Source organism: Marmota marmota, unplaced genomic scaffold (genome assembly GCF_001458135.2).
Source record: "Marmota marmota marmota unplaced genomic scaffold, marMar, whole genome shotgun sequence".
Taxonomy (NCBI): domain Eukaryota; kingdom Metazoa; phylum Chordata; class Mammalia; order Rodentia; family Sciuridae; genus Marmota; species Marmota marmota.
In genome coordinates this window covers 21,571,913-21,585,878 of record NW_026000068.1, presented here as the reverse complement: position 1 = coordinate 21,585,878, position 13,966 = coordinate 21,571,913, and positions in this window count along the sequence as shown.

Sequence of the window (13,966 nt, the reverse complement as noted above, 5' to 3'; positions counted from 1 at the left end):
TCCTGCATTATTCTTTGAATAACTCTCTCGACTGTTCCTCAACCTGTAAGGAATCAATCTTTAGATTAAAAGCCCCATTTATAGTAATTTCAAAAACCTCCTACTCTCTTTTTTTCCCCCTACGTTTAGAAGGGAGAAAAAAAAACTTGAAAGCTGACTTTTTTTTTATAGAGTTTTACTTCTAAAAGTGTGGTTCTTTAGATAAAGAAAAAGAGTGATTATGAGAGTTAAATAAAGAATGAAGTACTTTATCATTGCTTTAGAAAGAGTTTCAACAGACTACCTGCATGCATAATTTTTAGCCAGACTCTTCCTGGTCTGCTTTCTCCCCTCCTGCTGCCATCCTCCTAGTCCAACAGGGCATTCAAGATCCCTCCCATTCTACAACTCTCATGACACACAGTAAAGTACTTTGGAAAGAGGCATTCTACCTGGTAATCATACAGATGACATTGGTTTTCTTATATTAAAGAAACCGTTTTAGCTTAAAAAAATCCATCAGCACAGGCATAAATAGTTTAGCTTATTTTCCTAAAGTACAATGTACAGCTTTTGAACCAAGCCTCATGAAAATGGATGGCCTGTGTACCAGAATGTGCAGGTTTGTAGAAACTAGCCTTCTTTATCTGATACACGGTAAAAGTCTCTATTGCAATGTCATTTTACTATCTGAAAAACAAAAGCTAAAACATAAAATGTGCCTCTGTGTGTGCTTGTCTCTATACATGTGCACGTGTTTTCATGAATATGCAGGTTTAGTTTGCATATGCAAATGAGAGCTAATAATAATGACTGAAGCTAATAAAAGCAAGGGTTAAAACAAAGGATTCAACTCTTGAACCTAATAATCTAAAGTGGAAAAATATGCATGATCATTTCCCATGCCACAAGGAGAGGCTTTTCATAGTTAACTTTTTTTTTTTTTTTTTTTTTTTTTTTTAGTTTGTTTTGTTTTGTTTACTCATAGTAATGGGAATTGAACCCAGGGGTACTTTACCACTAATCTACATTGCCAGTCCATTTTTATTTTTTTATTTTGAGATAAGGTAGCTAAGTTGCTCAGTCAGGCTGCAAGCTTGTGATCCCCCTGACTCAGCCTTTGATCTCACTGGCATTTCATGAGAATGCCACCATGATTGGCTCATAGTTTACTTTTGGAGACTAAGGTATATAACTGAGAGAAATAGAGAAATAAGATACAGTGCCAGATAAAATGCAGTGATATGAAAGAATAATTAGGGCTGGATCAAGTTTTTTGTGGGGCCTGAAGCTTGTTCAGCTGTGAGGATCTTTTAAAAACAATACAAAATTTAAAATATAAAGTTACGTGGAAGACATGGTGTAGACTCCATAAAATAATGAGTACTGAAGTTGAAACCTCAGCATCTTCACAATAAATAGGCCTGAACAGAATAAAACTGGAAATCTCTTAAAGAGAAAGGAAAGAGTTCATGACAAATGGATTTAAGAGCTGTACAGCCTTCTTTCATCTTATCATTACTAGAGGGAAGCACTAACCAGGCAAGAACTGAATGTTTATATTTGTATAACACGCAATACTTTGACAAGCATTGTTTCTAGAAGTCAGGGAATGTTTAAAGTGATGTAACCTCTATATTTTATATCAACACTTCCTCCATTCTTTCAGGAAAATCCTATTAAGTTTAGCATCCTGAAAAAATCAGGCTAGGATAACAGATACTAAAATCTTAGCCCAACATAGTTCATTTCTCATTGATATTACATATTCAGTGTGACTGAAGAAGGCCCCACTGTTTTATATGTTCAATGTCTGTTCCACGTGACCTATGGTGTTGCTATGGCCCTTAAAGAAGGCACCGTAGAAAGGAGGTAGCCTAACAGTCCTGGTATACCTTGGTTGTAAAATGAAATATGTCAAATCTGCTTAAAGCTGTTTGCTCAGAACATTTCACTTGGTTCACCTAATACAAAGTCTTTGAAAAATGCAGGGAACAGATAAAACAGCCAACCTCACCTCTAATATAGAGAGCATTTGGGTATATTCTTTAATCAATCATAAGAAAATTTCATTTCAAATTTGCTGCATACACACATACACATACACACACACACACATATATATATACACATATGCATATATACATACACACACATATGTACACATATATACACACACCCAAATATACATACTTTAAAATATATGTTTGAAATATACAGGTATTTCATATATATGTATATTATGTATATAGCTGGATCAAGTTTTTTGTGGGGCCTGAAGCTTGTTCAGCTGTGAGGATCTTTTAAAAACAATACAAAATTTAAAATAAAAGATCTACACCATCTTTAATAATTAGTATAGTGATTGGCATGTAGTAAGCATTTGAGAATGTCTTTTGAGCAAATAAGTACATGAATTAATACAGACCATCAAAAAACCAAACAAACAAAAAGCAACAACAATTCCAATTCCTACACAGAAAAAAAAAAAGAAGGTAAGTGTTTCTAAAGCACCCAGCAAGAAAGAGCTAGGATTAAATCTAACTTTGCTCTCCCCCCCAATATTTCTTTATAGATCTTACCTATTGTTGCTCTTACTAAATAAAAATTATTTGCATTTAAAAAGTCTTATAACCTTTTAGTTAAGCTAAATTCAACAAAAAATTTGAACTCAGAATTCCATTAAATTTGATATTTTTTTAAACAACCAAAAGAAAAGAAAAAACCCAAATGAACTTGGAATGTAAAGAAAAATAAAGTTAGGCCCAGGGAGAATATCAACTGAGAAGGAGAGCTGAAAAACTAGAAGCTAAAACATTATTATTTATATTTCTAGGTCTAAGATCCTAAAATTTTCTTTAACAAGAGAAATTATCTAATACTAATGAAAATTACATAATTATTTTATTGATTTTTGTGGGTTACATATAAATTTATTCAGTGCTTTTATTATTTTTAAGATATATTTTCCCATTATATATTTTATTTTTAATATTATCTATATCATTTCTTTGTCATGAAATTGTATTAGTTATCAACATTTAAAATAACTTTATTTCAACTGTAATATATTTTGTAAAAGTGAGCTATATGATATAGCTTCTTTTATTAAAACACTGAGGGATTTTAAATCTTTTATATTTCACTCATCGAGGTCTGGAACTATCCTAAAATGTTGTTCATATTTTTCTGTCCTCAGTTTCTTATGTTGCTTTCCAGAGAAGTGTAAGTTTCAGTTTACCTGATTTTGCTTTTCCCTGTCTCCTATAAATTATAGGCAATATTCTTATTTTCTATAACCAAATTCAACATCATCTCATCCTCTATCCCACCAATAATATTCTTCAGTGTCCCACCATCCAAGGCAGACACTGAAGCATTATCCTGGATGCCACTGCTCATTTGTACTTCATCTCACTAATCTATCATCCATTTCATTTTAAAATATGTTTCATAAACCAAAGTATTTTTTTTCTTCACAAGTAGAGGTTTTTCTTTTATCTTTTTTGGTACCAGGGATTGAACTGAGGGACACTTAACCACTGAGCCACATCCCCCACCCTTTTTTATATTTTATTAGAGAAAGATGTTGCTTAGGGCCTCGCTAAGTTGCTGAGGCTGGCTTTGAATTCACGATCTTCCTGCCTCAGCCTCCAGTGTCCCTGGGATTACAGGCATGAACCACTGTGCCAGCTTAGGTTTTTCTTTGAAAAGACTACTTTGAACACTTATATCATGGTGTCTGAGCCCATCATCCAAGAACATCCTTGGGGAACCATTTTGGCTAATGGACTCTAGACTCCCCCTTGCAGTAAGTTTCACCCTTGTCATCAGAAAGTTAATGCCCTTTGTTAGCAAGGTTTGAACATAGACACTGGGGAGAAGGTAAAACCTCTTGTTTTCCAAAATGGACATCTTAAAAGTCATTAACAATTTTATCTTACAGAAGTTTTTGTTTTTAGTTCTCTCTCCCTTCTTTCTTTTGTCCTTTCCCCTTCTTCATTCCTTCCCTCTTTCTTATTTCTTAGTTTCTGTCTTTGTCTCCAGAAACTTTATATTTATACAATATTAAACATTGCTCTTTGGAAAGGTCATTTCAACAGATTTGATTTTCTTACATATTTTTGCCTTTCGAACAACTTGATGAGTTGCTTCATTAATCTCTTGGTCTCCCTGCCTCTCCTCCATCTGGCATCCCTAGTAGATGGAAGCAGAATTGCTCAGAGATAAAGACACAGACTCCAACTACAAATATATCATAAAAATAGCAAACAAAAAATTCTTTGTGATTACTGGACAGCAAAATTACATAAACTCCATCTATTGTTTCATGGAGCTGCTATTAAATATGGACATTTGCAATTTAATTTGGTATATAAACTATAACTTAGTGATTGTGATTCATACAGTTATTCAGCATATATATTTGTTGAATATCTACTATGTACCATGAAAGTGGCTTGTGATAAAATGAGGATAAACTAAGCCATGATATTTGTTCTCAAAATATACATAAAAAACGATTTTTTAAGATGCCAAGTATTTAGGGTATATAGTAGAAATATTTAGGGAAGAGGTTTTTGATAAGTATAAGTCTACTACTGCCTTCTACCCTTTTCAAATAAAACCTTTGTGAATCCTTTTTGGGTGAATATTACTTTGTAGGTTTTAGGGTCAATCATTTGCAATCAATGAATCTGTTTGTCAAGAAGCAAATTCTTACTGAGCATCATCTATAAGTAATATATTATTCTTGGCCTGTGTTAATTCAAAGAATCATAATGAAACACACATTATTATCTCAAGATATTATTAAAGAAAAAATCTGACAGATTAAAATGTACATGAAATGGTAAAAGAGAATATGTGATACATCTCAATAAATCACACAGAACTATCTTCTGGGCATCTCCATTTGAAAGCTATGTAGGTCACTCAAGGTATAACCAAATTCATCATCATCTCATCCTCTATCCCACCAATAATGTTCTTCAGTGTCCCACCACCCAAGGCAGACACTGAAGCATTATCCTAGATGCCACTGCTCATTTGTACTTCATCTAAACAATCTATCATCCATTTTGCTTTAAAATATGTTTTATAAACCAAAGTATTTTCTTTCTTCACTAGTTAAGACACTCTTATTTCACTTGAGTATGCCATGAAACAATCTCTTATTTCCTCTATTTTCTGCTTTTCTGTCTTCACACCTAGATGCATAGATCTTTCTAAAATACAAATATGTAACTGTCACTATTTACCCCAAAACAATGCAAACACATAGCATGCTTCTGCACATAAAAGAACAATTTAGGTCTCCCTATTGGATTTAGGTTAAAATCTGAGCAATTTGGCATCAAAAAGAAAGCCCTGTAAAACTCAATTCCTCCCTCTGCCTTCAGCCTCATCTATACTAAAATCTATCCCAGGGTTCCCATTACAACAACCACCTGGAACATGATACTCCCTTGGCCTGAAATGTTAACCTCCACTACCTCTGGTGTTGACTTAATCATGGTCATAATTAAAATCATAGCAAATCAAATTCAAGAGCATATTCAAAAATGTACTTATCATAATCAAGTAGCATTGCATATCATATATGCAAAGATGGTTCAACATATGCAAAAACAAACAATATAATATACTACATCAATAGAATGGACAAAAACATGATAATCTCAACAGATATGGAAGAGACATTTAATTAAATTCAGTATTCTTTCATGATAAAATTCGAAACAAATTAGTATAAAAGAAATGTATGTAAATATAACAAGTCCATTGCAAATGTTATACAGATGGAGGGAGAGAAAAAAGTAAGCTTTCTCTGTAAGATCTAGAATAAGACAAGGATATCGACTTCTACCGTTTTTATTCAACATGATACTAGAAGTCATAACCAGAGCAATCAGGCAAGAGAAAGAAATGAAGACACCTAAATTGGAAAGGAGGTAGTCAATACATTACTGTTGCACATGACATGAGCTTATATAGAAAATGACAAAAACTCCACCAAAATAATTAATAACTGACAGAATAAATGAACTCAACAAAGTTGCAGGATAAAAACATCAACATACAAAAATAGGTAGTATTGCTATATGTCAATGTGAGTTATCTGATATACCCATCAAAAAGGCAAACCCATATATAGTATAACTACAAAACCCCTTAAAGAACCTAGGAACAAACTTAACAAGATATAAAAGATCTTTACAATGAAAGTAATAAAAATTATGAAACATTGACAAAAGAAAGTGAATACAAAAAAAAAAAAAACAAGGGGAGAAGAAAGGAAAGACACTCTGTGTTCATAGATTAGAAAAATCAATATTGTTCAAAAGTCCATATAAAATGTTCTACAAATAAAAGAACCCTTACCAAATGACCATGATATTCTTCAAAGAAAAATAAAATTTTTATAGAACAATAAAAAGACAAAATAAAACAAATAGCCAAAACCATCTTGAGCAAACAGAACAAAGGAGACAACAATTACCTGACAAAAGGTTGTTATACCAAATATATAAAGAACTGAAAAAAATAACAATTAAAAATTTTTGTATTCACTTTCTTTCCTCAATGTTTCATAAGTTTTATTATTTTTATTTAATTTGATTTAAAATGGATAATAAAGATTCAAGATGGTAGATTACAGGAGGGCTGCATTCCTAGTTGCTCTGTGGCTCAGGATTCAAGCAGTGGGAGTACTGCTTCTCAGGAAGTTGACTAAAAGAGGGATTTCACTAATATTCAATATTGGACAATCAGAATGTCTTAGAGACTCATAAATATGGGTACATTAAACAAAGAAGAAAGAGTACATTGGCACAATTCTAGTTGTGAAAGCGTAACACTAGCAGCATTGATTCATTGCAGAAGGGAGGGAGAATGCAGATAGAAACAAAATGGACAAATTTGGTATGGAAAAGTCTGTGATCAATAAAGCAGCCTGAACTTGATAATCTAGAGGCTACTTTGTGAGCTGGTATTTGAAAAGTGCTTTGTTTCTCAATTGGCTGCAGAGAGCTGAGGCAGGAGTCATCTTGAGGTGGCCATGCTGAAGCTGCTGCTGCAGGAGCCAGGAGCTCATAGCAAGCAATGTCATACTGTCCTGGCATGTACTTACTCTGAGGTCTAGGGTGTACCTTTCAAAATGTGAGTGAAATAGACTCATAGAAAATTGTACCCAAGGAGATTCAAGTTATGAAAATAAAGGGGTCCAACTGGCTTTTTCTTTGAGTCTGGTGGCTCATGTGACTAGTATAAGAAGGTTAGTAATCTGAACATATGAGTGTGAACATACTTGGACTAAACCTGGTAAGGTTGTGTTCATAGACAGCACAGTGTGTAGAGGATTGGCTTCCCTGACCCACAAGGAGAATTCTCGGGAGTCTTCTCAGATCCAGATTCTCAACAGATTTTGACAACTTCCAGGCCCTAGGGCTGTGTTTAATCTCTATAGAGTAGACACCATATAGCAAAGCCCCTAAAATACTGAAATACTGAATTGGATAAAATATTCCATTCTATGGAAATAATTAATATCAGAACCAAAATCAATCAATTTGAAATTTAAAAAAGAAATCAGAAAATGGAGACCACCAATGTTCATAGATAGGCAGAATTAATATTGTTAAAGAGGCCAAACTACCAAAAGCTATATACAGATTCAATGCAATCCCCTTTAAAATAATGATGACTTTCTTCAGATAATTAGAAAAAAAATTATGAAATCCATTTGGAAGAATAAAAGACCCAGGATAGCCAAAGCAATTCTAAGCCAAAATAGCAATGCCAGAGTCATCACAATACCTGATTTGAAATTATACCCCAGAGCTATAGTAACAAAAACTCCATGGGATTGGTATACAAACACACACATAGAATAATAGTATTAAATAGAAGACATGGAGACAAACCCACACATCTACAGTCATCTGATTCTTGACAAAGTTGCCAAAAACCTAGTGATAAAAGACAATTATTTTATCAAATGGTGTTGGGAAAACTAATTATCTATATGCAAAAGAATAAAATTAAACCCTTATCTCTCCCAGTATACAAAAATAAACTCAAAATGTATCAAACACCTAGAAATCAGACCAAAAACTATGACAATTTTAGAAGAAAATATGGGGTCAACACTCCAGCATATAGGCATAGGCAACAAAATTCCCAGTAGGACCCCTAATGCTTAGGAGATAATTCCAAGAGTTAATAAATGGGATGGCATCAAATTAAAAATATTCTAAACAGCAAAGCAAATAATCAACAATGTGATCAATGGCAGAAAATCTTTGCTAGATACTTTTATGACAGGGATTAATATCTAGAATATATAAAGAGATCAAAAAACTTTACATCAAAAATATCAAATAACCCAATTAATAAATGCCAATGAATTAAGAAGACCCTTGTATTAAAAAATGAAATACAAATGGTCAACAAATATATGAAAAAATGTTCAACATCATTGGAAATTAGGGAAATGCAAAAACAATTACACTGAGATTTCATCTCTCACGCCATTCAAAATGACAGTTATCAAGAATACAATAATCAATATTGGAGAGGATGGGGAGAACAAGGAATATTTTTACATTGTTTGTAGGACTGTAAATTAGTACAACCACTATGTAAATCAGTACAGAGATTTCTTAAAGGCTAGGAATGGAAACATCATATGATCTAGCTATACCAAAATTCCTCAAAATTTATCCGAAAGAATTATAGTAATTATACTATAGTGATACAAGCACACCAATGTTTGTAGTAGCACAATTCACAATAGTCAAACTATGGAATGAGCCTAGGTGTACATAAGTGGATGAAAGCATAAAGAAAATGTGGTATATATACACAATGGAATTTTATTCAGCCATAAAGAAAAATGAAATTATGTCATTGGATGGAACTAGAGATATAATACTAAGTGAAATAAGCTAAATTCAGAAAGTCATGGATTGTATGTTTTCTCTCATATGTGAAAGCTAGAGAGGAGAAAGGAAAAGAAAGTTGTATATATGTGGTAAAATCACATGAAAATCAAAGGGAGATCAGTAATGGAAAATAATAAAGGGATGGGAAGTTTGGAGAGTCATATTGGCCAAATGACATTGTTATGTTGTGTGCATGTACTAATATGTAACAACAACTCCCATCATTAGGTACAACTATAATGCACCAACAAAAATATGGGAAAAGAAAAAGAAAAATAGAAAATAAACAAAAGAAGATACACAATGGCAAACAGGTATAAGAAAACTTGCTCAATATCACTAATCATCAGAAAAATGTAAGTCAAAACCACAATGAAATTTCGCTATTCCCAATAAGAATGTCTGTTTTAAGAAAAACTAAAGATAACAAGTGCTGGTGAGGATGTGGAGAAAGGGAACACTGTTGGTAGTAAGATAAGTTAGTAAGTCATTATGGGAAATAAGATGGAGATTACTCCAAAAATTGTAAATAGATCTGCTATATGATTTAGCAATTCTACTCCTGAGCATATATCCCAAAGTAAGGAAAATTTTTATGTTGAAGAGTTATACATTTGCACATTTATTGTAGCACTATTTACCATAGATAAGAAAGAGAAAAAAACTAAAGTGATATTAATATCTTCAACTGATTAATGGATAAAGAAAATATGGCACATATACACAGTGAAATGCTATATGGTCATGGAAAAGCATGAAATTCTGTCATTCACAACAACATGGATGGAATTGGAAATCATATGTTAAGTGAAATGTGCCAGGCACAGAAAGGCAAGCAGCACATGATTTCATTCACATATGTAGACTAAAAATGTTGATTTAATAAAAATTGAGAGAAAAGTGGTTTCCAGAGTGTAGGTAAGGTAGGAGAGAGAAAGTTATGGGGAATATTTGATCAGTGGATACTTGTTGGCAGTTAGATAACAGCCAAAAACTTCAGGGTACTTTGCACATTAGATTAACCATAGATAACAATAATGAACTGTGCATTTCAGAAAGCCAGAGAAAGAATTTTCAATATTTTTATTATAAATAAATGATAAGCATTTCAGGAAATAGAAATGTTCAATTTAAACATTGCACTATGTATACATGCATCAATATATCATATTACCTTGTTAATAATATTTATAATTTGATGTATCATTTTAAAAACAGAGAAACTGGCTCCATATATCTACTTTTATTCCCTGCTTTCCATTCACATCTCAGACTGGTATCCCTCCAATAGCTGCATATGACCTTAAGCATATCTGTTGTTATTATGCATGGTCATATATTTGGCCACTGACTTTCTTCCATAGAATACAAGGTCCATTTGGTTAGGAACCACCCTGTTAAAAGTTTCTCATCACTAACCCATGCAATATTAGATGTATATGGAAAATTTGTTGAATTGATTCAGTAATTATCATAGAGTCTCTGTGGAGTGAGAAACAATCTTAGATATGATGACTTACTTTGGGAAGCTGCCTGAGTAAAGGAGGAAAGTTTGGATTTGGGAGTCAGAATAATTCATTTTCAATCCCCACTCTGGTATTTTTAGCCATGTAACTGGAATCAACATTTAGCTTCTCTAAGACTGGTTAACTTCATGTAGAAAATGGAGATAAACCCTATAGGCAGAGTAGTCATGAAGATTAATTGAGAATGCATGTAAAACTCCAGGACTTGACACCTATTAGAAATTCTTTAAAATTAACTGCCATGTTATTTATATAGATGCTTGGGTATTTCAGGACTCTTTTCAAAAAATTTATTAAAATATTATTAGCAGTGGTATTTTAATGAATGTTTTTTTTTTCAAGAAAGAATTAAAGATATTTCAGTATGATAATTTGGCACCTGAGATAAAATATTTGTAAGGGTTTCTTTATTCCATTCTATGGTTCCATGACAATGTTATATGGAATTTCATTAGATTGCATATTCACTGAGGGCAGAACCAAAGTGTCCATCCTCTCATGTCTTTCCATGTTACCTAAGGCCACCTGATACTGTATACTCTGTTATTAATTGATTAGTGTTAAGAGCAGCAGCTGCCTTATATCAGCTATAACTTTCCATGTTGGAAATGAGAATAAATAAATAAATAACATTTTCTGTACTTGAATGAATTGACCAACTATGAAAAATAACTAAAAGAGATAAATAATATGAAGTAAATTGTGTCAATGCAAGTGTGAAAAGGCAGCACTGTCATAACATAAAAATAACTTGCATTGTTCACTTTTAACCTTAGCTAAATGGTATAATAGAAATTATCTCAGGAACATTCTTCAGGTGACCTTGTCCTACTTGAAATTATAAAAGCATCTATGGAAATTTTAATTTTCAGAAGTTCACAGAGGTACTTTTTACATGGTTGTAAAAAACAACAATCTAATTCTTAAAAGTAACTCTGTAAGCTTAGATAATGATTGGTTCTGATCAATTGTTTTGTCTTCATTGTGTGCAAAACTAGAGGGTCTCATTTGTCTTGATTGTTTGGCATATTTGCCTAAATGCCCAAGAGGCATTAGCCCAGAATTCCAAGTGATTTCCAAAGGAAAAGGTAAACATGTGAAAATGTTTAAGTGTATTTAAAATGGAAAAACAATAGCACAATGATTTATAAAGTTTTAAGATTTTTATCAATTAATGATCTACAAAAATTTCTATTAATAAATAATTAAATTGTTTAAATATTGTGCAAAAATAAAGATAGGAAAATATGTGTATATGGAGCTATCAACCATGAGTGACTAAAATTTAAAATTAGCCAGTACTGCAAACTATTACATCATCCATAGAATATAATTTTGTTCCCCCATTAAATGAGTAAATACAGACATATATCAAAGATTCTGTTTAGTTCATTTCTGGTATATTGAGCTTTAGTTGATTTATTTTAACATCAGCATGTCACCATTGAACCAATAGACTAGAGCTCTTACAAAAGGAATACAACATGAAAACATCAAAAATTTTGCACTGAACAGATAAATGGGTAAAAAAAAAGTACATTAAAAGTACTTCATAATTTGACTTTATTATTTAGCCACTTTCAGAATCCTCTCTGACATATGATAGAACAACACATACAGATCATATCTTTCATGGGATCTACTGGGTACAGCAGGTGGTGCATAGAAAAGAGCAGTAGGTAAGTTTCTCTGTAGCTGTAAGGGATGTAATTTGGAAAGCCACAAATATACTCCTATTCATATGACTGTTTTCCTTCTTTCTTTAAAAATATTTTTTAGTTGTTAATGGACTTTTATTTTATTTATTTGTATGTGGTGCCGAGAATAGAACTTAGTGCCTCACACATGCTAGGCAAGCACTCTTCCACTGAACTACAACCCCAGCCCTTGATCACTGAACTTTGTAGCTCAAAGTTTAATTAAGTAAAATTTCATTAATGAATAACCACTAGTAATTGCTGGATAATAATAGGTAAGAGATATGATTATGAGTTCAAATCCTAGTCTACCACTTGCAGAGGATACCCTCCAACATTTTCTAACAACCTTTATAAACTGTATTACTCGTAGTATAGAAATGTGTCTGGTTTAAAAATCTGGGTTTTTTTTTTTTTGAATGTCAAAAAGTGAATGAGCTTCCTCATGTGTAAGCAGACTGTTGAATTTCTCACAGATATATTGAGAGAGTTAAGTGAGATAATGTATATTCAATGTTTTACTCAGAATCTGCCCCATAGTTTGCACTAATTATATAGTAGTTATTGCCAGGACAAGGGTGGTGATAATCTATTTAGGAAATCCCTCATATTTTTTATTACAAGGATGAAACAGAAATCTGTTCATTGAATTTCACTTGACTAATTATAAATCCCTGATTTATATGGATACCTTTTACCAACTGATTCATTAATTAAAATACTATCCACATATTAACATTACTGGATTTATGGAAATCACAATTTCTGTTGATATAAAAAGCTTGACAGGTTCAGGTTTCCACTATTTTTCCTAAATAAAAGACACAACCTAAAGGATATGAACTTAGCCTACTGAATAAGAAAACATGACGTAGGAGGAGGAAGATGGCGGCGAGGGGAGTGCATTGCCCCCGTGTGCTACATCACTGTGTGGGAGTATGACGAGTCAGGATGGCTAAAGGCTATCTTGTTAGGAATTTCCAGCAATAGTGGGGTGCTCCGGAACCTGGAGGAAGGATTTCCATCGCACGAGGATCGGCTACGGGGACTCAAACGTGAGAGATTTGTCGCACAGAGGGTAACACTGCTTATTCAGCAAATCGCCCCGCAGCTAGAGTCTGCAGCGCGCGCTGGGAAACGAGGAGATAGTGACGCAGGGATACAGTGCTGCAGTTTCTGCCAGCCCTGCAAGCACCGTACTCAGTGCTGAATTCTGGGTTTGAGATGGGGGAAGGAAGCTGTCCATTTCGGTTCTCCACACCGGTCAGACCACAGAGGAGGCCAGCAGCCACCATCTTGGAGAGCTGACATCACCATTCCTGTTTTCAACTGACCGCAGCTCATTCAGCCATAGAACAGGTAATTTCAGGCTGCCATTCGCCTGCGGCTTGCAGACAGATTACTCAGGCTCAGTGCCTGAGTGCTTCTTGGAGCCTGCTCTTATCAGAGCATACACCAAGCACGGAGCGGCCGAGTTCCGGCTCCTGGAACTGCCCTGGCCCAGGGCTAAGGAGCCCTCGGAAACTGCTTCTCTATCTGGGTCCTGCTGAGGGCTGGTCAGGACTCACCCGTTGCTTTGGTTACCCGGCAAAGGGAATGAAATGCTGCCATTCGCATAGGATACCAACATGGCAGAGATCTGATGTCAAAAACACAACAGTTTCACCAAGCAGAAAGAAACGCAAGCAGTATGAAAAGACAAGGAAAGAAAGGACCACAAGCAATGCAGGTCAACGCAACTTTAGAAGAGGTAACAGCTGCAGCAGATGGAATGTCAGATAAAGAATTCAGGATATACATGCTTCAGATGATCTGGAGT